This window comes from Dasypus novemcinctus, chromosome 3, assembly GCF_030445035.2.
Source record: "Dasypus novemcinctus isolate mDasNov1 chromosome 3, mDasNov1.1.hap2, whole genome shotgun sequence".
Taxonomy (NCBI): domain Eukaryota; kingdom Metazoa; phylum Chordata; class Mammalia; order Cingulata; family Dasypodidae; genus Dasypus; species Dasypus novemcinctus.
The window spans coordinates 48,810,738-48,834,423 of NC_080675.1; the positions used below are offsets into that span (position 1 = coordinate 48,810,738).

Sequence of the window (23,686 nt, forward strand, 5' to 3'; positions counted from 1 at the left end):
CTTTAACTGTTTTGTCCTAAGCTTATGTGGTGAGGAAAATAAACGGATTATTTGATGTTCTTACTAATTAAATATCTATATAAACATGTCTTCTCAGTTGTCTTAGTTTGTTAAAGGATGCCAATGAAAAACTACCAGAAATGGGATAGTTTTTATAATAGAAATTTAGGGTAAAATCTTACAGTCCCAAGTGAAAATGTACAGATCAAGGCATCATCAGAGATGCTGTCTCATCAAAGCTAGCAATCCTGATTTTCTGCCACATGGCAAGGCAAAAGGGTAGCAGGTCTCTGCCTTCTCCTCCAGGCTCACCTTCTCCCTGCACTCATCTTTCAGCTAACAGGCATATGGAACATCTCTTCAGCTTTGGGCCGCTTTGCTGATTCCAGCCTCCAGCCTTTCTCTCAGTATCTTGGGGTTTCTACATCTTTCTGTGGCTATAGATGATCCTGGAGTTCTCCCTCACATGGGAGGGTAAAAGCTCAACAGTTCTCTTTGTGTGTGTCTGTTTGTCCCATTTATAAAAGTCTCCATGGTTCACTGAAGTACTCCAATCAAAGGCCTGCTGCAGAACTCAATCCAATCAAAGGGTCCCACACCTAGAGGAATGGATTAGCTCCAAGAAAATGATCTTTTCTGAAATTCACAGAAAGTATCAAACTGTCACACAAGTTCATCCAGAAACCTGAAAGTTGACTCAATTTGTCTTCTACAATCTTTTTCAAGAAAGTGTTGCAATTTTCATGATAAGCCATGAAGTTCTCATATAGCTGACTGCTAATTCTACTGGCTTCTATTTTCAGGCGTATTACTATTAGACTAAGCATATTTCTTTTTTCTCTCTCTCTCTCTTTACAGAACAATTATGCATAACAGAGGATTCCCATATACCACCCCACCAACATCACAAAGCACTGGTGTGGAACAAGTTACACTTGATGATAGCACATTTAAAATATTAAAGTCCATGATTTAACTTAAGGTTCATTTTTTTATGTAGTGTAGTTCCAAGGATTAAAAAAATTTTTTAAAAAATTCTGTTACCATATGTACAATCTAACATTTCCCCTTTTAATCCTATTCAGATATATTATTTCCGGGCTGTTACTTTGCAATGTTGTGCTACCATCACCACCATCTAATAATAAACCATTTCCATTATTCCAAATAGGAACCCTGTACAACTTAAGCCTTAACTTTCCATTCTCTAACCCCTTCCTATCCCCTGGCAATCTATATTCTAGATTCTCATGTTATGAGTTTGCTTATTCTAATTGTTTCAAATCAGTAAGATCATACAATGTTTGTCCTTCTGTGTCTGGCTGATTTCACTCAACATGATGTCTTCATATATATATATGGATGCATGTATGAAGACTTTATTCCTTTTTATAGCTGAATAATATACCACTGTTATGCATATACCACATTTTGTTTTATCCATTCATCAGCTGGTGGACACTTGGGTTGCTTCCATCTTTTGGCAATTCCGAATAATGCTGCTAAGAACACTGGTGTGCAAACTTCTGTCCAAGCCCCTGCCTTCAATTCCTTTGGGTACATACCTAGTAGTGGGATTGCCAGGATATGTGGTAGCTTGATAACTGGTTTCTGAGGAACCACCAAACTGTCTTCCACAGTGCCTGCACCATTTTACATTGCCAACAGCATTCGCATCTTCTCCAACACTTTTTTTTTTTTAAATAACAGGCATGCTGGTGAGTGTGAAATGGTATCTCATTGTGGTTTTGATTTACATTTCCCTGATGCCTAATGATATTGTTTATCTTTTCATGTGCTTTCTGGCCATCTATATATCTTCTCTGGAAAGATATCTGTTGCTTTTGTTAAGTCTTTTGCCCATTTTTAAACTGGGATGTCTTTTTGTTGTTAAGTTGAAGGATTTCTGTATATATACTGGATATTAATCCTTTATCAGATATGTGGTTTCCAAATATTTTCTTCCATTGCATAGGTGTCTTTTTACTTTCATGATAAAGTTCTTTAATGCACAAAAGTTTTTGTTTTGTTATTTTGAGAGGTTCGATTTATCTATTTTTTTCTATTGTTGCCTGTGTTTTGGGTGTAAAGTCTATGAAACTGCTCCCTAACACAAGGTCCTGAAGATGTTGCCCCACATTTCCTTCTAGATGTTTGATAGTCCTAGCTCTATTTAGGTCTTTGATCCATTTTGAGTTGATTTTTGTATATGGTGTGAGGTAGAGGTGCTCCATTTTATTGGCAAAAGGAGATCCAGTTTCCCCAGTACCATTTGAAGAAACTATTCTTTCCCAATTGGGTAGTCTTTGCCACCTTGTCAAGAATCAGTTGGCTGTAAATATGAGAATTGATTTCTGAACTCCCAGTTCTATTCAGTTGATCTATTTATATGATCATGGTACTTGTGCCAGTGCCATGCTTTTTTTTTTTTTTAAAGATTTTTAAAATTTCTCTCCCCGCCCCCAGTTGTCTGCTCTGTGTCCATTCGTTGTGTGTTCTTCTGTGACTGCTTCTATCCTTATCAGCAGCATTAGGAATCTGTTTCTTTTTCTTGCGTCATCTTGTTGTGTCAGCTCTCGGTGTGCGTGCGCAATCTTGGGCAAGTTGCACTTTCTTTTGTGCTGGGCGGCTCTCCTTATGGGGTGCACTCCTCGTGTGTGGGGCTCCCCTACATGGGGAACACCCCTGCGTGGCATGGCACTCCTTGAGTGCATCAGCACTGTGCATGGGCCAGCTCCACATGGGTCAAGGAGGTCTGGGGTTTGAACTGCGGACCTCCCATGTAGTAGGCGGACGCCCTATCCATTGGGCCAAGTCTGCTTCCACCATGCTCTTTTGATTACTGTGGCTTTTGTAGTTAAGTTTTAAGATTGGGAAGTGTGAGTTCTCAAACTTCATTCTTCTTTTCCAAGATGGCTTTAGCTATTCCAGGCCCCTTACCCTTCCATATAAATTAATGGTTGGCTTTTCCATTTCTGTAAAGAAGGTTGCAGGAATTTTGACAGGGATTGTATTGTATATATATATATAAATTTCACTGGGTACTAATGACATCTTAATGATAGTCTTCCAATTCATGAACAGAGTAGCCTTCCATTTATTTAGGCTTTCTTTAATTTCTTTTAGCAATGTTTTGTAGTTTTCTGTGTATAATCCTTTACATCCTTGGTTAGATTTATTCCTAGATATTTGATTCTTTTAGTTGCTACTTTCAATGGAATTTTTTTCTTGGTTTCTTCTTCTGATTGTTCATTGTTTATGTATGGAAACACTACTGATTTTGGGGTATTGCTCTTGTACCCTGGCACTTTGCTGCATTTAGCTCTAGAAGCTTTACTGTGGATTTTTCAGGATTTTCTGTTTATAGGGTCATATCATCTACAAATAGGGAAAGTTTTACTTCTTCCTTCCCAATCTAAATCCCTTTTTTGTTTTCTTTTTCTTGCCTAATTGCTCTGGTAAGACGTTCCAATACAATGTTGAATAACAGTGGTAACAGTGGGCATTCCTTTCCTTATTCCTGATCTTCAAAAATTCTCAGTCTTTCACCATTAAGGAGGATGTTAGCTGTGGGCTATTCATATACGCCCTTTATCATGTAGAGGAAGTTTCCTTCTAATTCTAGGTTTCTAAGTGTTTTTTATCCACAAGGAATGCTGGATTTCGTCAAATGCCTATTCAGCAACAATTTTTCCCTTTGTTCTGTTAATGTGGTGTATTACATTAATTCAGGGGTTCTTAACCAGGGGTCTGTGAGCTTGACTTGAAAGTCAAAAAAACATTATTCTTGTGGGGATGTGTTGGTGTGGATGTGATATATTTATTAATACACAGTATAGTATGGACTCAGTAAGGGGTCTAAGGCTTTCACCTGATTTACAAAGGGGTTCGTGAAACAAAAAAGGTTAAGAACTCCTGCATTAGTTGCTTTTCTTTTGATGAGCCAACCTTACATACCAGGGATAAATCCCAATTTATCATCTGTATAATTTTTTATTATGCTGTTGGATTTGGCTTACTAGAATTTTTTTGAGGATTTTTGTATCCATATTCAAAGAGATATTGGTGTATAGATTTCTTTTTTGTGCTGCCTTTTATCTGTGTTCAATGAGGGTGGTAATGGCCTCTTCAATTTTTGGAAGAGTTTGAGCATAATTGGAGTTAAGTCTTTTTGGAATGTTTGGTAGAATGGCCCTGTGAAGCCATCTAGTCCTGTGCTTTTCTTTGTTGGGAGTTTTTCTGGTGACTGATTCAATCTTTTTACTAGTAATTGGTTTGTTGAGACCTTCTATTTCTTCCTGAGTCAATGTAGGTAGCTTCTGTGCTTCTAAGGATTTGTGTATTTCATCTAATTTACCTAATTAATTGGCATACAGCTGTTTACAGTATCTACTTATAGTTTTTATTCCAGCAGGGTAGTAATGCCCCCTTTTCCTTACCTGTTTTCATTATTTATATCCTCAATCTTTTTTTTCTTTTTCAGTTTAGCTAAGGTTTTGTGAATTTTGTCGATATATTCAAGAACCAAGTCTTGGTTTTGTTGGTTCTTTCTACTGCTTGGTTTGTTTTCTATTTCATTTATCTCTGTTCTAATTTTTATTTCCTTCCTTCTGATTGCTTTGGGTTTTGTTTGCTCTTCTTTTTCTAGTTCCTCCAATTTTGAGGCTAAGGCCTCTGATTTGAAGTCATTCTTCTTTTTTAATATTAAGTGTTTAGGGCTATAAATTTCCTTCTCTGCACTGCATTCTCTGCATCCCATACATTTTGGTACTCTGTATTTTCATTTCATTAGCCTCAAAATATTTTGCAGTTTTCCTTCTGATTTCCCCTTTAACCTTTGATAAAGAGTATGTAGTTTAATTCTACATATTTGTGAATTTTCCTTTTTTCACTCTGTTCCTCATTTCTAGCCTCATTCTGTTTTGGTCAGAGAATATACATTAAATGATTTCAATATTTTTTAATTTATTGAGACTTGTTTTATGACCCAACAATGGTATGTCCTGGATAATGATCCACAATAATGATGCACTTGAGAAGAATGCGTATTGTTTCTGTTGGGTGCAGTGTCCTATAAATGTGTTAGTTCTAGCTGGCTTAATCCATCATTTAAGACCTGAACTTCCTTACTGATCTTCTGACTAGATGCTCTATCCATTATTGAGAGTGGTGTGTTAAAGTTTCCAACTAACACTGTAGAACTATCAATTTCTCCCTTCAAGTCTGCCAGTATTTGCTTCATATATTTTGGAACACTGTTGTTAGGTGCATAAACATATTTATAACTGATACATCTTCCTACTGAATTCTGCCCTCTATCAGTATGTAATGACCATCTTTGTCCCTTGAAACTGTTTTTTTTTTCTTCTTTTTTTTAAACTTAAGGTCTATTTTATCTATTAGTGTAGCCATCCCAGCTCTCATTTTGTTATTACTTGCATAGTATTTATTTTTTCCATCCTTTCACCATCAATCTATTTGCATCTTTGACCTTAAGGTGAGTCTCTTGTAGACTGCATATAGCTGGGTCATGCTTTTTTACCCACTTTGCCTTTTGACTGAAGAATTTAAGTCATTTACATTTAAACTTACTACTGATAATAGGGGTCTGTCATTTTGCTATTTAGGCTATGTAAGACTTATCCCTTTTTTGTCTCTTCTGTTAAACCCTACTTTAATATTTATTTCTTTTGTGTTGTACTACATTGAATGCCTTCTCATTTCTATCTGGATCTATTTTTCATCTGTTTTCCTTATGGCTAACACAGGGTTAAAATTTAACACTCTAAACATATATCAATTACATCTGATTTGACACCAACTTAACATCAGTAGCATTTTCATATACTTTTCTTATACCCTCTCTCCCCTCACATATAACTTTGTACACTGTATGTCCAAAATCCTAGATTTATTATTAGGTTTTATGGATTTGTATTTAGCACCTGTAGGAATTAAGAGGTGGAATTACATACCAAACAATAAATTACACTACTGACATTTATAATTACCCAAATTATTACCTTTATCACAGGTCTTTATCTCGTTATACTGCTTTGAACCACTATCTAATGCCCTTTTCAGTCTTAAGAACTCCCTTTAGCATTGCTTGTAAGGTAGGTCTAGTGGTGATGTAGTCTTTCAGCTTTTATTTACCTGAGAATGTCCTAATCTCTCCCTCATTTTTATAAGTCTTGTCAGATACAAAATTCTTGACTGGCAGTTGTTTTCCTTCAGCACTTTTAAGTATTTCAACCTACTGTCTTCCTGCCTCCATGGTTTGTGATGAGAAATCAGCCCTCAATCTTACTGGGATTTCCTCGTATATAACACATTGTTTTTCTCTTGCAGCTTTCAGAACACTTGTCTTTTACATTTTTTTATAATAAACCAATTTTACTGATACCTTTTAGCATGAATCCATCCAAAATGTACAAAGATATTCATATAATCACATAGTTGGGCATTCATTTCTTCAACAATTTTACAGCATTTTTATTATTTCAGTAATACTAAAAAACAAAACCCAGAAAAACAAAACCCATCATCTCTCAATCTATGCTTCCCTTCCATATATAGGTGCTATTATTTGTATTTATATTTTGTAAAAGCAGTCTTATATGTCCAATATCATCCATAATCATATTTTTGCATGAGGCTTCACTGTGTCATACAGTCCCATGTTACATTTTTTAGCTTTCCTTCCATATACACAACCTTAGACTTACCATTTCAACCACTGTCATACCCATGCATTATAAATTGCTCTGCTAATTACAAACATCATGATGTGCTCTCACCACTTAGATTCATTTCCAAAGATTTACAAACTACCTTTTAACGAATTCTATACAGATTAATCCTCAGGTTTCCATTCTATGCCTTCATTCTATTTTCTGGTGACCTATAGTTTATTAATCCTATGAGTTTATATAAAATATTTAGTTTTTAATAGTACAATCATATAGTCCTTTGGTGTCTGGCTTGCTTCACTCAACATATTGTCCCTCCAGGTCCATCCATGTTGTCATATTTCTTCTTTACAGCTACATAATATTCCATTCATCAAATGATGGATGCCTAGGCTGTTTCCAATTTCTGGCAATTGTGAATAATGCCACTATGAACACTGATGTACAGATGCCTATTTGTGTCACTGCTCTCAGTTGTTCTGGATATATAATTAGTAATGGTATTGCCAGGTCACATGGCAAGTTTATATTCAACTTCCTTAGGAAATGTGAAACAGTCATCCACAGTGGCTGTACTATGCCACATTCCCACCAAGAATGAATAAGCATTGCTATCTCTCCACATCCTCTCCAACATTTATTTTCCGATGTTTTAATAGTGGCCAGTCTAATAAGAGTGAAATGATATCTCGTAGTTTTGACTGGCATTTCCCCAATCGCTAGTGACATTAAGCATTTTTTCATGTGTTTCTTCACCATTTGCATTTCTTCTTTGGACAACTGTCTTTTCAAGTCTGTTGCCCATTTTTTAATCAAGTAGTTTGTCTTTTTATTGAGTTGTATGATATCTTTATATATCATGGATATTAAACCATTATTGGATACATGATTGCCAAATATTTTCTCCCATTGAGTTGGCTGCATTTTCATCCCTTTGACAAAGTCCTTTGAGGTACAATAGTGTTTAATTTTGAGGAGGTCCCATTTATCTATTTTTTTCTTTTACTGCTTGTGCTTGAGATGTAGGGTTTAAGAAACTACCACCTACCACAAGATCTTGAAGATATTTTCCTACATTTTCTTCTAGGAATATTATGGTTGTTCTTCTTTTATTTAGGTCCTTGATCCATTTTGAATTAATTTTTGTATAAAGTGAGAGATAGGGGTCCTCTTTCTTTCTGTGGATATGGATATCCAGTTCTCCCAGTGCTATTTGTTGAACAGATTGTTTAAGCCCAACTGGGTGGGCTTAACAGTCTTGTCAAAAATCACTTGATTGTAGATGTGAGGGTCTATTTCTGAGTTCTTAGTTCAGTTCCATTGTTCAATTTGTTTACTTTTATGCCCTTACCATGTTGTTGTTGTTGTTGTTGTTGTTGTTGTTTACCACTATAGCTAAGTAATATGCTTTAAAGTCAGGAAATGAGAGTCCTCCAACTTTGTTCTTCTTTTTAAAGACTTTTTTTAGCTATTCGGGGCTCCTTACCCTTCCAAATAAATTTGATAATTGGCTTTTCCATTTCTGCAAAAAAGGTTGGGAGATTTTTATTGAGATTGCATTGAATCTAAATCAATTTAGGTAGAACTGACATCTTAATGATATTTAGTCTTCCAACCCATGAACACAGAATGCTTTCCATTTATTTAACTCTTTTTCGGTTTCTTTTAGCAATGTTTTAAAATTATCTGATTACAGGTGCTTTTTAAGCCCTAGTTTAGGTTTATTCATATATATTTTATTTTTTTAGTCACTATTATAAATGGAATTTTTTTCTAATTTCCTCCTCAGATTACACATCAGTAGGGTTTGGAATACTATTGATTTTCATGTATTAATCTTGTATCCTGTCACTTTGCTGAACGTGTCTATTAATTCTAGTAGCTCTGTTGTGCATTTTTCTAGGATATCTAGGATTTTCTAGATATAGGATCATATCATCAGTGAATAGTGAAAGTTTTACTTCTTCCTTTTCTATTTGGATGCCTTTTATTTCTTTATCTAACTTAACTGCTCTAGCTACAACTTCTAGCATAGTACTAAATAACAATGGTGACAATGGGCATCATTGTCTTGTTCCTGATCTCAATGGGAAAGCTTTCAGTCTTTCATCTTTCACCTTTTAGTACAATGCTAGCTGTAGGTTTTTCACATATGCACTTTACCATATTGAGAAAGCTTCCTTCTATTCCTATCTTTTGGAATGTTTTTAATCAAGAAAGAGTGCTGTATTTTGTCAAATGCCTTTTCTGCATCAATCAAGAACATTATGTGATTTTTCTTCAATTTATCAATGTGGTTTATTATACTAATTTATTTTCTGTGTTGAAAAGCACATACTTGGGATAAAAACTGCTTCATCATGGTATATAATTCTTTTAATGTGCTTTTTAAAAAATTTTATTTTTTTAAAAGACACTTAGATTACATAAAATAATACACATGGGAAGTGGACTTGGCCCAGTAGATAGGGCACCTATCTACCACATGGGAGGGCCGCGGTTCAAACCCCAGGCCTCCTTGACCCATGTGGAGCTGGCCCACGGACAGCGTGGATGCATGCAAGGAGTGCCCTGCCACGCAGGGGTATCCCCTACCCCACGCGCAAGAAGTACGCCCCGTAAGGAGAGCTGCCCATCGCAAAAGAAAGTGCAGTCTGCCCAGGAATGGCGCCACACACACGGGGAGTTGATGCAGCAAGATGATGCAACAAAAAGAGACACAGATTCCCGTGCCGCTGACAACAACAGAAGCGGACAAAAAGAACACGCAGCAAATGGATGCAGAGACCAGACAACTGGGAAGAGGGCAGGGAAGGGGAGAGAAATAAAAATAAATCTTTAAAATAAAAAAAGTTACACAAAAAAATTATAAAGGATTCCTATATGCCCTATTCCCCACACTTCCCACCCTTCCCCACATTAATAACTTCTATCATTAATGTGGTATGTTCATTACAACTGAACACATTCTGAAGCATTGTGAAGCACAATCCAAGCACAATCTAAGCATGGATTATAGTTTACATTGTAGTTTACTCGTTCCCACTCTTTCCTGTTTAATTTTTTTGGAAAATCTTGAGCAAGACTGGTATTAGATTGTCTTTGATTGACTGGTAGAATTTACCTGTGAAACTATCTGGTCCTCAGCTTTTCATCTTTCAGGGTTTTTATTTTTATTTTTTTAAATTTGTCCCACCCCAGCCATCTGCCCTCTGTGTCCATTCGCTGCGCATTCTTTTGTCCACTTCCGTTGTAAGTGGCACGGGAATCTGTGTCTCTCTTTGTTGCGTCATCTTGTTGTGTCATCAGGGGTTTTTTTGATGACAGTTTCAATCCCTTCACTTGTGACTAGTTTGTTGAGGTCTTCTAGGGTCAGTGGAGATAGTCTGTATGTTTCTAGGAATTTGTCCATCTCATCTACATTGTCTAGTTTTTGGCATACAGTTGTTCATAATATCCTCTTATGATCTCTTATTTCTATGGGGTCAGTGGTAATGATCCCATCTCCTTTCTGAGTTTATTTATTTGCATTTTTCTTTTTTTCTAGCTAAGGGTTTGTTGATTTTGTTGATCTTCTTAAAGAACCAACTTTTGGTTTTGCTGATTCTCTCTGTTGCTTTTTTTGTTCTCAATTTCATTTATTTCTGCTCTGATCTTTACTATTCCTTTCCTTTGGTTTGGTTTGGGATTAGTTTGCTGTTCTTTTTCTACTCCCTGAAGGTGTGCAGTTAGAGGTCGATTTTAGTGCTTTCTTCTTTTTTAATGTAAACATTGCAGGTTATAAATTTCCTTCTCAGCACTGCCTTTGAGGTGTTCCATAGGTTTTGATATATTACAATTTCTTCTTTGATTATTTAATAGTGTTTTTACTCTCCATATATTTATGAATTTTCCCTTTTTCTGACCATTATTGATTTCCAGCTTCATTCTGTTATGAACAGGGAAAATTTTTTGCATAATTTCAATCTTTTTTAATTTATTGAGACTTGTCTTGTGACCCAATATATGATCTATCTTGGAAAAGGATCCATGAGCACGTGAAAAGAATGTATATCCTGCTGTTTTGGGGTGCAATGCTCCATAGATATATGTTAGATATAGTTCATTTATCTTATTATTCAAGCTCTGTTTCTTTTTCCTCTGTCCAGATGTTCTATCCAATACTGAGTGATATACTGAAGTCTCCAACTATTATTGCAGACATCTATTTCTCCCTTCAGTCTTATCACTGTGTGCCTCATGTATCTTGGGGCACTAAGGTTAGGTGCAAAGATATTTAGTATAGTTATTTTTTCCTGGTGAAATGGCCCTTTTAATTAATATACAATGACCTTCATCCCTTATAACACTTTTGCATTTGAAATTATTTCATCTGATAATAGTATCGCTCCTTCAGCTCTTTTTTCATTAATACTTGCCTGGAATATCATTTTCCAACCTTTTACTTTTAACCTGGTTGTGTCTTTAGATCTGAGATGAGACTCTTGTAGAAAACATATAGATGACTCATATTATTTTATCCATTCTGTCAGTTTATGTCTTTCAATTGGGGAGTTTAAGCCATTAACATTCAATGTTATTACACTAAAGGCATTACTTACTTCATCCATTTTGTCCTTTGGTTTTATATCATACTGTACTACTGTCTTTTTACCCTTTAATTTACCCTTGCTAATAATCTTCATTTCTGCACTTCCTAACAAGTCTCTTGCCCTTGTTTTTTCCCTGTCACGCTGCAGCACTCCCTTCCATATCTCTGGTAATTCTGGTCTTTTGGTAACAAATTCTTTCAATTTTTGTCTGTGAAGACTCTGAACTCACCCTTATTTCTGAAGGACAGTTTTGCTCAGTATAGAATTCTTGGTTGGCAGTTTTTCTCTTTCAGTAATTTAAATACATCATATCACTTTCTTCTCCCCTCCATGGTTTATGATGAGAAGTCATCACTTAATCTTACCAAGGTTCCTTTTTTATGATGCTTTGCTTTTCTCTTGCTGCTTTCAGAATCCTCTCTTTATCTTTGAGATTTGTCATTCTGAATAATAGGTGTCTCAGGATAGGTCTATTTGGATTTATTCTGTTTGGGGTGCATTATCCTTGAATATTGATATTTACGTCTTTCATAAGGGTTGCAAAGTTTTCAGTCATTATTTCCTCAGATATTCTTTCTGCCCCCTTTCCATTCTCTTCTCCTTCTGGGACACTGATAATGTGTATGTCTGTCCATTTCACATTGTCTTCCAGTTCTCTAAGACTCTGTTCCATTTTTTCCCAATTCTCTTCTTTTTCTGCTCTCCTGTCTTTTTAATCCAGAAGTTCTGTCTTCAGAATCACTAATTCTGTCATTGCACAATTCAAATCTGCTCTTATGTGCCTTTACTGAATTTTTAACCTCATCCATTGTGTCTTTCATTCCCGTAAGGTCTGTTACTTTTCTTTGTAGAGTTTCAAACTGTTCTTTGTGTTCACCCAGTTTCTCTTTAATATCTTTTATCTCTTTAGTCCTATTTTCTTTCCATTCTTTGAATAGACTTAAGAGAGTTACGTGATTATCACTGATTACTTGTCTTAAATCTTGTATCTCTTCAGGATATTTGGTTTGTTCCTTTGGCTGGCCTAGTATGTTTCCTAGTATGGGTTGTAACTTTTTGCTGATGTCTAGGCATCTGAGTATTTTGGCGAGTTTACTCTGATGGTCAACTTCTCTCTCGCCTGTTGTTTTTTCCCACAGCCCTTCTTTGATATTTGGTTCAACTAATTCTACATCTTTAAAACTGCCTGGCTTTAGTTATCAAAATCAGACCAGGAGCTCACTAATGGGGCTCAGATATTTTTCCCTAGGAGTTTGGGTACAGCGAGAACCAAAAGCAATTTTTGTCCATGCAATTTCCAGACTGGCCAGCAGGTTGCGCTCACTGATATACCTTTTTATGGAGGTGTTTCAATCTCTGCTTTCCTTTGTTTTGGTCTGACCAGAGCCGAGAGTCCAAGGAGGCTCAGCTGACTGAGGTCACTGAAGAAAAGTTCCCTGACTTGCCCTCCTTTTTCCCTTGTAACAGCTGACAGAGAGGAAGATGTCTGTTCCCCCTCTCAGTCAGCTGTTGTGAGCCAGGGGTTTTCCTCCAGCTTAATATCTTGGGGGTAGGGGAAAGGAGCCTTTCCTAGCTGTGGCAGCAGTCTGGTAACTCACGTTTGTTGTTTCAGGTTCTTTGTCTCTCTGTCCTTCACCCTCCTGGGAGTTGTAGAGCACTGTCCTGGTCTGCTGACCCCCAAAGCAGGTCCCTCGAATATCTTGTGGCTCTTTCTCCATTATTTTTGTGAGAGTTGAGCCCTGCCTGCCTACTCCAATGCCATCTTCCCACAATTCCTGTCTTTTGCTTTTGATAGTGTAATCAATCTATAATGGAGTATAATTTTCTTCACCATTATCCAGTTTGGTGTTCTCTAAGCTTCTTGGAGGTGCTCAGTCATGTGCTTAGTTTGCTTAGTTGGGAAGTTCCCTGTAATTATCTGATTATTCTTTCTGTCCCTTTCTCTCTTTGTTCTCCTTTTGGAACTCCCATAATGTGTATATCATGCTCTTAATGGTGTCCCATAGGCATTTTATGCTGTTTTTGCTTTTAATATTTATTTTTTCTTTCTGCTCCTCAGGCTGACTAATTTCAAATGTCTTGAATCATATTAACTGATTCTTTCTTCTACCAGCTCCATTCTGCTTTTGGAACCCTTTTGGGCATTTTTCACTTTAGTTATTGTTGTCTTCAACTCAAGTAGTTCTGTTTGGTTCCTTTTACATAATTTGACTCTTTACATAGATTCTCATATTTGTTTATTCATTGTTTTCCTGATATTCTGTAGTTCTTTCTCTGTATTTTCCTTCACCTTCTTAAGTATTTTTAAGATTATTTTTCTAAAGGTATTCTGATCTTCTTTGTCACTGCTTTCTGTATTTTTACCTTCTTTCTTTGGATTGGCCATCATTTCCTTTTTCTTTCTTGCCTTATTCTCTTTTGTTACACACTGTACATTTTAATATTTTAAAATGTTAGTTCTGGGATTTACTCCCTAGGATGACTGTTTCCTGGTTTTGTAATCAGCTGGTGGTTAAGACAGTTTTTTTTCTTTAAACTACACTTTAAAAAAATGAAACAGAATAACTTGCCTCAAAAATATGAGTATGGCTAGGGTTCAAAGATGATCAAATGAAGAATGCAATAAATGTGTCATGTTTTTTCAAGTTTCTGAAACAATTTTTTAAAAGTCACCTTTTAATATCTTCATGCAAGCTACAAACACCAAATTCCAAAGGGTTGAGAATTATGTTTTCTAGAATCCTTGCTCAACAGCTGTGTGTTAATGGCTCCCACAGCTCACATCATCTACTCTATCACTCTTCTCCATTTATACAACCTCCCATTTCAGTCAATAAATACTATTCTTTATCTCTTATTACATGTTCTCAGAGACTTATTGATTAGACTGGACATTAAGAAATCCAGTGACACTAAACCTGTGCATGTGTGTTCAGAAGAACATGTCCTTCTAACAATTAATTGCTTAAATATGACACAGGTTCATAAATTGTTAACATTCAAATATTTAAATAGAAAAAAATTCAAATTTATCAGAATAAAGGTGTACACATTGAAATCACACCCTGAAGTTTTGTGAGTTTTTTTTTGCTATTTAGTTCTAAACCCTGACCATAATGAAGATTCTAGAAACAACAAAGGAGAAACTCTCAAGAAACAGTTTGTTTGCTTCCTATGCTAATCCATCCTATCCAATGTTACCAGATAAATTTCCCAAGTAACCCTGAGAAGTATCTGATCATGTTTCCTTTTTAACAAAAATGGGATAAGTAACACTATTATTAGTAAGCGGCAGGTCTCAGATTCTACATGACACTGAAGCCCATGCTTTTATTATGACCTATGCCTTTCCACAAATCAGATAGTCAATACATAATTTTATAATTACAAAATTAAAGAAAATGGGAATGTTTTTCCTTGTGAATAGAAGAGAAGACATGATAGCTACCTTCAGATACTTGAAAAGGGTATACCAATTGGGAGTTATAACATACCGGGGCTTTGCTCAATAGTTAAAGCAGTGTTGAAGGCAAACACAGAATTTTTAAACTATGTCTTCATTTTGGTGGTAATGTATAAGAAAAGAAAAAGCATATTCTTAATCATCTAATTGACATCTATACAGCTGTATATTCTTGTATTCTTCCTACAAGCTTCCTGTGTTTGAAGCTGCTTTAGTATAAAATCAAATTATTACCAAATGATGGCTAAAAAGAAGAGGGTTATATATTTTTAAGGCAGTATATTCAGATTGGCGCCAGTAAACACATCTCCAAGGTCTACAAAGATTTTACTCTGAAAGGGATTCAAACAGTCAGGACTAAAAAGTAAAAAAGAACTTTCTAATGTTTAGGGCTGCGAAAAATGAACAGATTGTCTGGTGAGTGTGCTGTTTTGTGTGTAGTTAAGTAAGTTCTAAAAGCAGACTGGCAAAAAGGAAAGCAAAAACAAACAAATAACAAAAAAAATGCAGACTGGCCAATAGTAAACCTGACTGTAGGAAATGCTCCAATGATGGTTGTTATTAAAGTAACAAAAGTTAAATCCGAAAGTCAGTATTTTGCAAGAACCTTAAAACTGGAATCCTACTGTACTAAAAAATAAAAAATGAAACCCATTATTGATGAATTAATTAACACCAAAAACTAAATATTTACCTATGGCCTGAGCCAGCAACAATTCAATGCTTTGCCTGATGAATTAGATGCACATATATCTGATGAACAAATGAATGCCAAAAAAAAAAAGGTTATAAGCCGTAATGGTTAGATGGTAGGGTGATGGTCTAGCGTTGAATAAATTTTTGAACCTTTAAAACAAATCAACTTGTTCATCTTATCCAAGGGAAAACCCCTTCCTAAGTTCATAGTGATTACTGGTTATCTAATGGGTTTGATATGACAACCCATTTAAACATCTGAACTATGTCATTTGCAAAGACAGCCAGTTTCCAATTCTCCTCTTCAAAGTAGCTGAAAGACGTTTATGAGATTCTTGACACCAAAAAAGTATATAAAAAAACTAACTTCCATCCCCTAATGGCCCAAATAAATACCTTAGAGAATATGTTTTCCTTTATTACTACCATTATGGAAAAGTCATTTTAGAATAACATATCTATATGAAAGACAGACCTCAGCCTTTGTCACACTGTCCCAAAGAAAGTCTTAGTGATTCCAAACAGTATCAAGGAGACTTCAAGAGAACAAAACTCTTCTGAAAACCTGTTAATACATATTATAAAAGTATGAATGTAATAGCGTCTACTTTATTAAGGCCTTTACTTTGTGTAGAACTGTTCTGAGTGTTTCACATCTCGTTTTATCCCTGTGACAATCCTATAAGATAATTACTATTATCATTCCCATTTTTAGATGAGGAAATTGAGACCAGAGAGGTTAAACAACTTATACAAGATCACAAGCTGGTAAGTGGCAAAGCAGCCAGCCAGTCTCTAGAGCCTAAGCTCTTCACCATTAGGCATTACTACACCTCCTTCTTAAGGAGATGAAATGAAAACTCTAATCCACAGTAAGCAATTTTAAGCTTCCCCAAAATCATGGCAAGAACAGCTGCACAAAGACTGGTAGCAAACTGTAGACTATAAATCCAGGTGATGTGCAACAAAAGTCCATTCCTTACAATGCCAGCATTTGATCCACAGTCCTGTGTATAAAGAGATATTGATACTGCAAAGAAGATACCAGTTAATTCCAGGAGGTAAATATTTGTGAGCCTAAATACGGGAACAATCAAATAATCTACCAGACATCTGACCCATATAATCACAGAACCCTATTCACAATGTTAATAATGAATGACCCAAGCAGGGTAAACTAGCATTCTTCCAGGAAACTGAAATATAAATACAAGAAGAAAGAGGAGGTTTCTTTTATTTTTTGATCACAAACTATATGGATGCAAGCATAGGGATGCCAGGGGCCATCTTTTATACCATGTAGTGACAGTGGCAGAATCAGGCCAACACACAAACAGAGCAAAGAAATCTGAGCTAGTAATATTCAAGGGAAAGTCAGAGATTACAAATCTCAATCGAGAATTTGGATCTAATTGGCTCTATAGTCAAAACTAGATTATGTGAGCCAATACTTGTTTTTTCCACACTCATTGTGCTTTGCTGCTTGCAATAAACAAAACCCTAATACAATGATCAAATTGCCAATGTTTCAAATTTAAAACAAACTTTAATGATGGCAAAGTGTAAGAAAATGGCACTCTCAAATACTGCTAGGGAGTATAAAATGGTTCAAACATTCTAGAAGATAAATTGGCAATAATATTAAAACCATTAAAATTTACATACTCTTGACCCAGTAATTTACTTCTTAGAATATACTGTTAAGAAATAATCATGAATATTGATAAAAGACTATTAATAACAATACTGATAAGGAAACATTAAATTCAACCTAAGTATTCCAAATAGAGGGGTGATGAGAAATCTATATAATGGAATATCATTAAGGCTTTAAAAGTAATATCAAATAATATTTAATAGACATTAAAATAATACTTAAATGTTCACCACACAGTTTCTGGGGAATATTTTTAGTTAATTCTTACAACAACCCTATGGGGGAGGTACTATCATTTCACTGCAAACCATTTCCTTTTTCTTATTCCTAATTTCCTCTAAGAATTGTAAAAATCTGAGGGAAAAAATAGTGTAGTCTTGGAAATCATCTACCTTTTTTTTTAAGAATAAGTTTTGATACAAATATACTAAAGGTGAAATACCTAGAGACCAGTAAAAGCCAAATACTATGCTAAGCATCCGATTCTATTTTTACCTAGTTCAGAGTTTATAACAATCCTACAAAATTCTAAGAATCTCTTCCATTATTTAGATGGACACATGGGAGATGAGGATATGTATAAATTCTTTAAAAAGTAAGTTAAAAACACAGTATTTACACTGATTCTACATTTATTAAACACACATATCTATACATAAACAGACACGTATTCACACCAAAATGTTGACAATGGTATCTGGGTAATGAAATAGTCATTATATTTCATTATGCTTATATGTAATTTTCAAAAAATTTCATACCAAAATTTAATTTGCTAAACAGTAAAAAGTTTAACCTGGGAAACGGACTTGGCCCAGTGGTTAAGGGGTCCGTCTACCACATGGGAGGTCCGTGGTTCAAACCCCGGGCCTCCTTGACCCGTGTGCAGCTGGCCCATGCGCAGTGCTGATGCACGCAAGGAGTGCCGTGCCACGCAGGAGTGTCCACCGCGTAGGGGAGCCCCACGCGCAAGGAGTGCACCCGGAGAGCCACCCAGCGCAAAAGAAAGTGCAGCCTGCCCAGGAATGGCGCCACCCACGCTTCCCGTGCCGCTGACGACAACAGAAGCGGACAAAGAAACAAGACGCAGCAAATAGACACAGAGAACAGACAAAGGGGGGGGGATTAAATAAAATAAAAAAATCTTTAAAAAAAAAAGTTTAACCTAATCAAATGATTTTGAATGCACTCAGGGAGCTCCTATGTAAATGCCATTATTAAACAATAGGAATAGTCAAGTTCCAAATATCGAACAGGTTTATTATAGCACAGGACACTTGTATCAATGGGAAAGAAAGATGCTAATGTCTGTTTTGAGCATGGGAGGTGAAAGTGGTAGCAGGCTAGCTTTTATTTGTCACCTTTACTTAGGGTTAAGTAAATTCTGTGGGGAAGTTAGAAAGTAATAGAATTTGAATGTCCACATCAAGAGAGGTCAAAGGAGATTCCAGAACTTTCTTATCAGTCAGTAAATCTCAGAAAAGATGCTTGGATTAAGTAAGATAATAAGTGATATGGAAATAGAATGAAGAAAAATTACAGTAAAACAAGAACAGTGTCAGACATAACAGTGAGATGACTGAAAGAAACAGGTAAGCCAAACTGGGCAAGATGACGCAAAGGTTATGAGAATATCATAGTTGCTGGGGACTTTCCCTCACCCTCAAACTTCAGCTATCTATACACTGGATCTGAAAATATATATATTATGTTTTCAAACAGGAACATGGTGTTGTCTTCATGGCGTTCAAAGTAGGATTTATGTTATGGCATGCATCTAATAAATTTCTAACAGAATCAAGGGATTTTTAAGCTTATTACCATCTTGGACCACCTTCATAAAACTGAAATTTTCGATCTTTGTCAATAATGAATTTGATGTCTAGCTAAAGATCAACAATTCTACCTCAAATTTATAACTTCAATATTAATATACACTACACAAGAAAATATTTCACATGTTCTTCAAAAGATATTTTCAAAACACTATAGTGTATTTATTCAGGAGGAAAAGGGAAAAAATTCAGTTACTGAAAATACTGATAGTAAATAATGGACCCTGGATGTAAGACTGATTTTTTTTTTTTAAATGTTAAAAGGCTATACAAACATCAGGATATAACTGACAATGTTAGCCTCTAAAAAAGTTACTATGAGAAATTTTATTTATCACATTTCTCACATCCTTAGAAAATCAAAGTCTTGGTAACAAACAAAGTAATATTCACAATCAAATCCCTCTAAAATTAAATGAAACTATTAAACAGTCACTAAAACCAAAATTTTAAATTATCAAGAACCTTAAAATTTAGAGGTTTTGTATTTCTGAATATGAACCAGAGAGACCTTTATATTAGTTTATAGTAACAAAAATTTAGAAACATACTAACTCAAGTCAACTGATTATTAATGATGGTAATATTAAGGATAACTGTATATACTTATATATTGCTTATTATTTGCCAAGCTTTGTCCTAAGCACTTGACACATATTAACTGTGAAGCAGTAATAGACAAGAAAACTAAGGGACATTCACTGTGCCTTGTTTTTAATACCAATAAATTAAAAGCAAGCTAAATGTCCATCAACTGGGAATAATTAAATAAATCATGGAACACCCATGATCTAGTTAAAGGAAATTAAGTAATTCTTGTTCTGACAAGGAAAGATAACAAAGCTATAATGTTAAAGGAACCCCACAGAAAAATATGTACCGAAATGATGTAAATACAGAGGAAAGGGTCTAACGCTTAAGAGGAGATACATTTAACTCTTCAGAGTGATTATGTGAATAAGCTGGTGATGGTGATTGTTATGGTAGTGGTGAAGGGGACTTAAAGAGTTTTTACTCTGTATTTCTCTATCATTTGACAATTTTTACAATGAGAATGGATATGTTTTTATACTGTTTTTAAAAAAAGAAAAAATTATATATTAGTAAGAGAATCTTAAATGCTAGCTATTTTTATAGACATTACAAAAATGGGTGCTTGCATATTCACTCATTTTCAAAATCACATTCTCTCAGGGAAGGACTGGATAGCAGTCAGTCTATAAGAAACCTGAAGGACCAATCTGAAGAATATCTAAATTCTTTGAGAGATCCTGGACTGTTCCCACCCACTGTAATAGATTTGAACAACTGATTACCTTCCTTATGGCTATAAGCAGGACCTAACAGTTTATTACTTCATTGTCTATAATAACACTTAATAAGGTTGTATTTAAATTTATCGGTTCCATGGCTGGCATCTCCAGTAGACTACGAACCTTTTGAAGGCTGTTACTATTTTAATCATTGTTATATTCCCAGAACCAACAAGAACTTGCAAAATAATAGCTATTGGTGCTTACTACATGTCACATACTGTCTAGGTCTCTCTCTCTCTCTCTCTCTCTCAGTGGTACATAACGGAATTGCTGACAGGCTCCACTCTAGAGTATGTGCTCTTAACCATGATGTTATACACAAAAGTGTTTAATAAATGTTTGCTAAAGATGAAACAAGAGTAGTATAGTTTCCACACATTTACCTCGATGATTTTCAGGAGCCATAAACATAAACCTTTTAGTAAACATTTTAAAATAGTGCTCTGAATATGTTGAATTGACAGGTACTATTTACATAACTTAAAGTAGGATATTAAGTTTTTTCCAAGGCTGAGTAAAAGTTACATAGCTGTATTCCACGACAAATAATATTTCTAGTCTGGTTCTACTGTATACTGTAAACATCAAAAAGGTGACAAACTAAAATTTAACACTCAAGGAAGTTCTAAGTGGCACAAGGGATTCCCAAGTATAAGAAAAATTCCTGTGAAAAGTAAGACATAGGATAAGGAGACAATAATGACTTAAAAAAAAAAAACTTTTGAAAACTTTCAAGTCTTTCTCGGAATCTTTTTTGCTTTTTTCATTCTATTATTCACTGTTTCATTTGTCCATTCAAATACTTATTACTGGGGGCAGATGTTGCTCAAGCATTTGAGCGCCTGCTTCCCGCATGGGAGGTCCAGATTCTGTTGCCTCCTAAAAACAAACAAACAACAAGCAAACAAACAAAAAACAAATCAAGGGAGCTGATGTAGCTCAGTGGGCGGGTGCTGGCTTCCCATATATGAGGTCCAGGGTTCAATCTGGCCCCAATACCTGTCCCCCAAATACTTAGGATTTAACTGTTTCCAGTAATCTCTTTTATAACACACACCTCAAATGCAGTTTATTTTTTATTTTGCCCATTGAAGCATGTATCCAAATTTATAGTGGAAAAAAGGGAAGAGGGAATAGCTTTTTTTTTTGGGGGGGGGGGGATGGAATCACTTTTAAGAAATTTGCCTAGCATGTGAATTTGCAAGAAAACTACTTTGTCCACAAATATATCGTAATTGTTAAAAGACTGAAACCTCCTGTCTTTAAACCTTGTGCTTACCTATATCACAGTATTTTTCAGTGGAAAACAAATTCTCACAAGAGAAATGAGGAGGATAAGGGAAACCTTATTAATGAGTGGAAATTACATTAACTAGTACATATTTTTAAACTAATTTTTCTAAATATACTGTGGACATTCAAAACAACTGAAGAACTTTACAGTAAGTTTTTATGTTCCATCACTAGATATTTGTCCCCTTTACCTTTCAAAGTCTTACTGTGAAATAATTTTTGATTAATATTATGACCATAATATGAAGAAACATTCACAAGTGACAAGGCAAACAACCAGAAGGACTAAAAGGCTTCATCTTGGGGACTATTTTCTTATAAAAGTCATTTCAATTAATGTTTTAAAGTTTTTAAAACAAAGTTATTAATTAAATGGGACTTTATCGATAATAGAACCAGGCCAGGTAAAGAACATTTTTAGGAAATAAATATTTCTAGGGAAAAATATTGGCAGACCAAATCTTTCTAAGTCACTACAGAAACTTAATTTTAGAGGTCCCTAACCTCATTTCTGATAAAACTGCCACTGGCGAACTGTTCTTTGTAATTAGCTTTAAGTTGGTTAATTAGCCACAAACAAAACCTTAAAAATAAAAAACAAAGTCACTTCAAAATTATGAGGGGGAAAAAAGCCTTCATGAGGTAATTTAAAGAAAAAAAGTATTTCAAATCCATAAAAATAAAATAGGAAAAGGCAGCTCAACAAGTTATAGAAGTATTATTCCTAAAAAATATCTGTCCGGGCACTTTTATCTCATCTAATTCCAACTACTACATGAGATAATTTTTACATACTTATAAATTCAGATTTTATCTATTAGATTTTCTAAAAGGTTCATATCTCAGAAATGGACATGGACTAATTTTTATTGTAGGAAACACACATCTTATCTAAAATTCACCATACATAGTTACTTACGAAATTCCCATCATACATTTACCAAAAATACTGAGCATCAAGAAGACTGGCTTGTCTCAGTTTCAAATTCCTTCCTAATTAATCCCCTACTTAGGTAGAAAACATACATAACCCGTACACTACAAAGACCAGAAAGTTGGCTAAAATCCACCAACTAGAGAATTTAAACAAAAAAGACAACTTTCTTATGACTTAAAATCATTTTTAAAAAATTTCTATATTTTTATTTATCAGGGTATAGGAAACTAATCCAACAACATTTAATTTAAATTACTTGCTCCTAGTTGATTAACAGACCCTATGTTTACAAAGATAAAAATATATATATCAAGAAGTAACTAAATTTTTAAGAATTATATATTAAGAGGCGCTTTCTATGAACAAGCACCATAATCTAACTCAAATCTTTAATATCCATGCATAGCAATTTTTTATTTCACCACCAAATACTTAATTACTGTAAGCCAAAATCAGTCATTATTCCTCTCTGCCTCTATATACCACTCTTAACATCTAACAACAGAATACAACCACAACTTTTAGCTTAGAACCCATTACTATCTATGACAGTGGCAAAGACAATGGACGTTAACAGGTACAAAGACTGGATGGCCTCCCAACTACACAAAGTGCTATGAAGCACAGGAAAGAACGCTACACTTTTTCAGTCTAAAACAAGCTGATTAATTCAGCGAACATGTACACGTGGAAAAGTGTACTAATATAGAGCACAAATAAACTGAATCAGAAATATCAGACCAATCATAAAGGCTTGAAACCTTGCCTTGACATAGAACCCAATGGTCTTAACTTTGGAGAAATTCCTAAGCAAAGGATAGCTTCTTTATCATGAAGATATGAGAGCTTTACTGCTAGCATTTGATCAATTCATCATCTTTAGCCAAGATTAATATTGATAGAAGTGTCTAGTCTATTCTTGGGCATCGGAACAAAAAAATTCTTAAGTTACTACCAGTCCTAAGACTGCACTGCCTTGCATATAGGCACTCTGAAAAGTACGGTGTGACTAGTATTTGTTGGCTGTAACTCTAGTCTATAGAGTCCAGAGTAAATTCAAAGTAGCCCTTTTGCGGAGCAACCATAGGAGTGAGGAATTGTGAAGAAGGGGGCCTGGCCTAGAGAATAGATTGAGTGTTCAACAAGAGTAATTGATGCTAGATGCCAAAATAACCCAGAGATGCACCGTTTTAACAAGACAGATC

The 23,686-nt window shown here is 35.1% G+C and overlaps 1 protein-coding gene and 1 long non-coding RNA gene across 6 annotated transcripts in view; one reads left to right on the forward strand and one right to left on the reverse strand.

The window, feature by feature from the left end:
* LOC131277924 (uncharacterized) overlaps positions 1–9,603 on the forward strand; it is a 48,899-nt gene extending 39,296 nt beyond the window's left edge. For both annotated transcript variants that reach the window (XR_011648332.1, XR_009184983.2), the window contains exon 5: positions 859–9,603. This is a non-coding gene — a long non-coding RNA (uncharacterized lncRNA). The remainder of the gene's footprint in view (positions 1–858) is intronic.
* HIF1A (hypoxia inducible factor 1 subunit alpha) overlaps positions 1–23,686 on the reverse strand; it is a 63,282-nt gene that overhangs the window by 36,448 nt on the left and 3,148 nt on the right. The window lies entirely within an intron of this gene.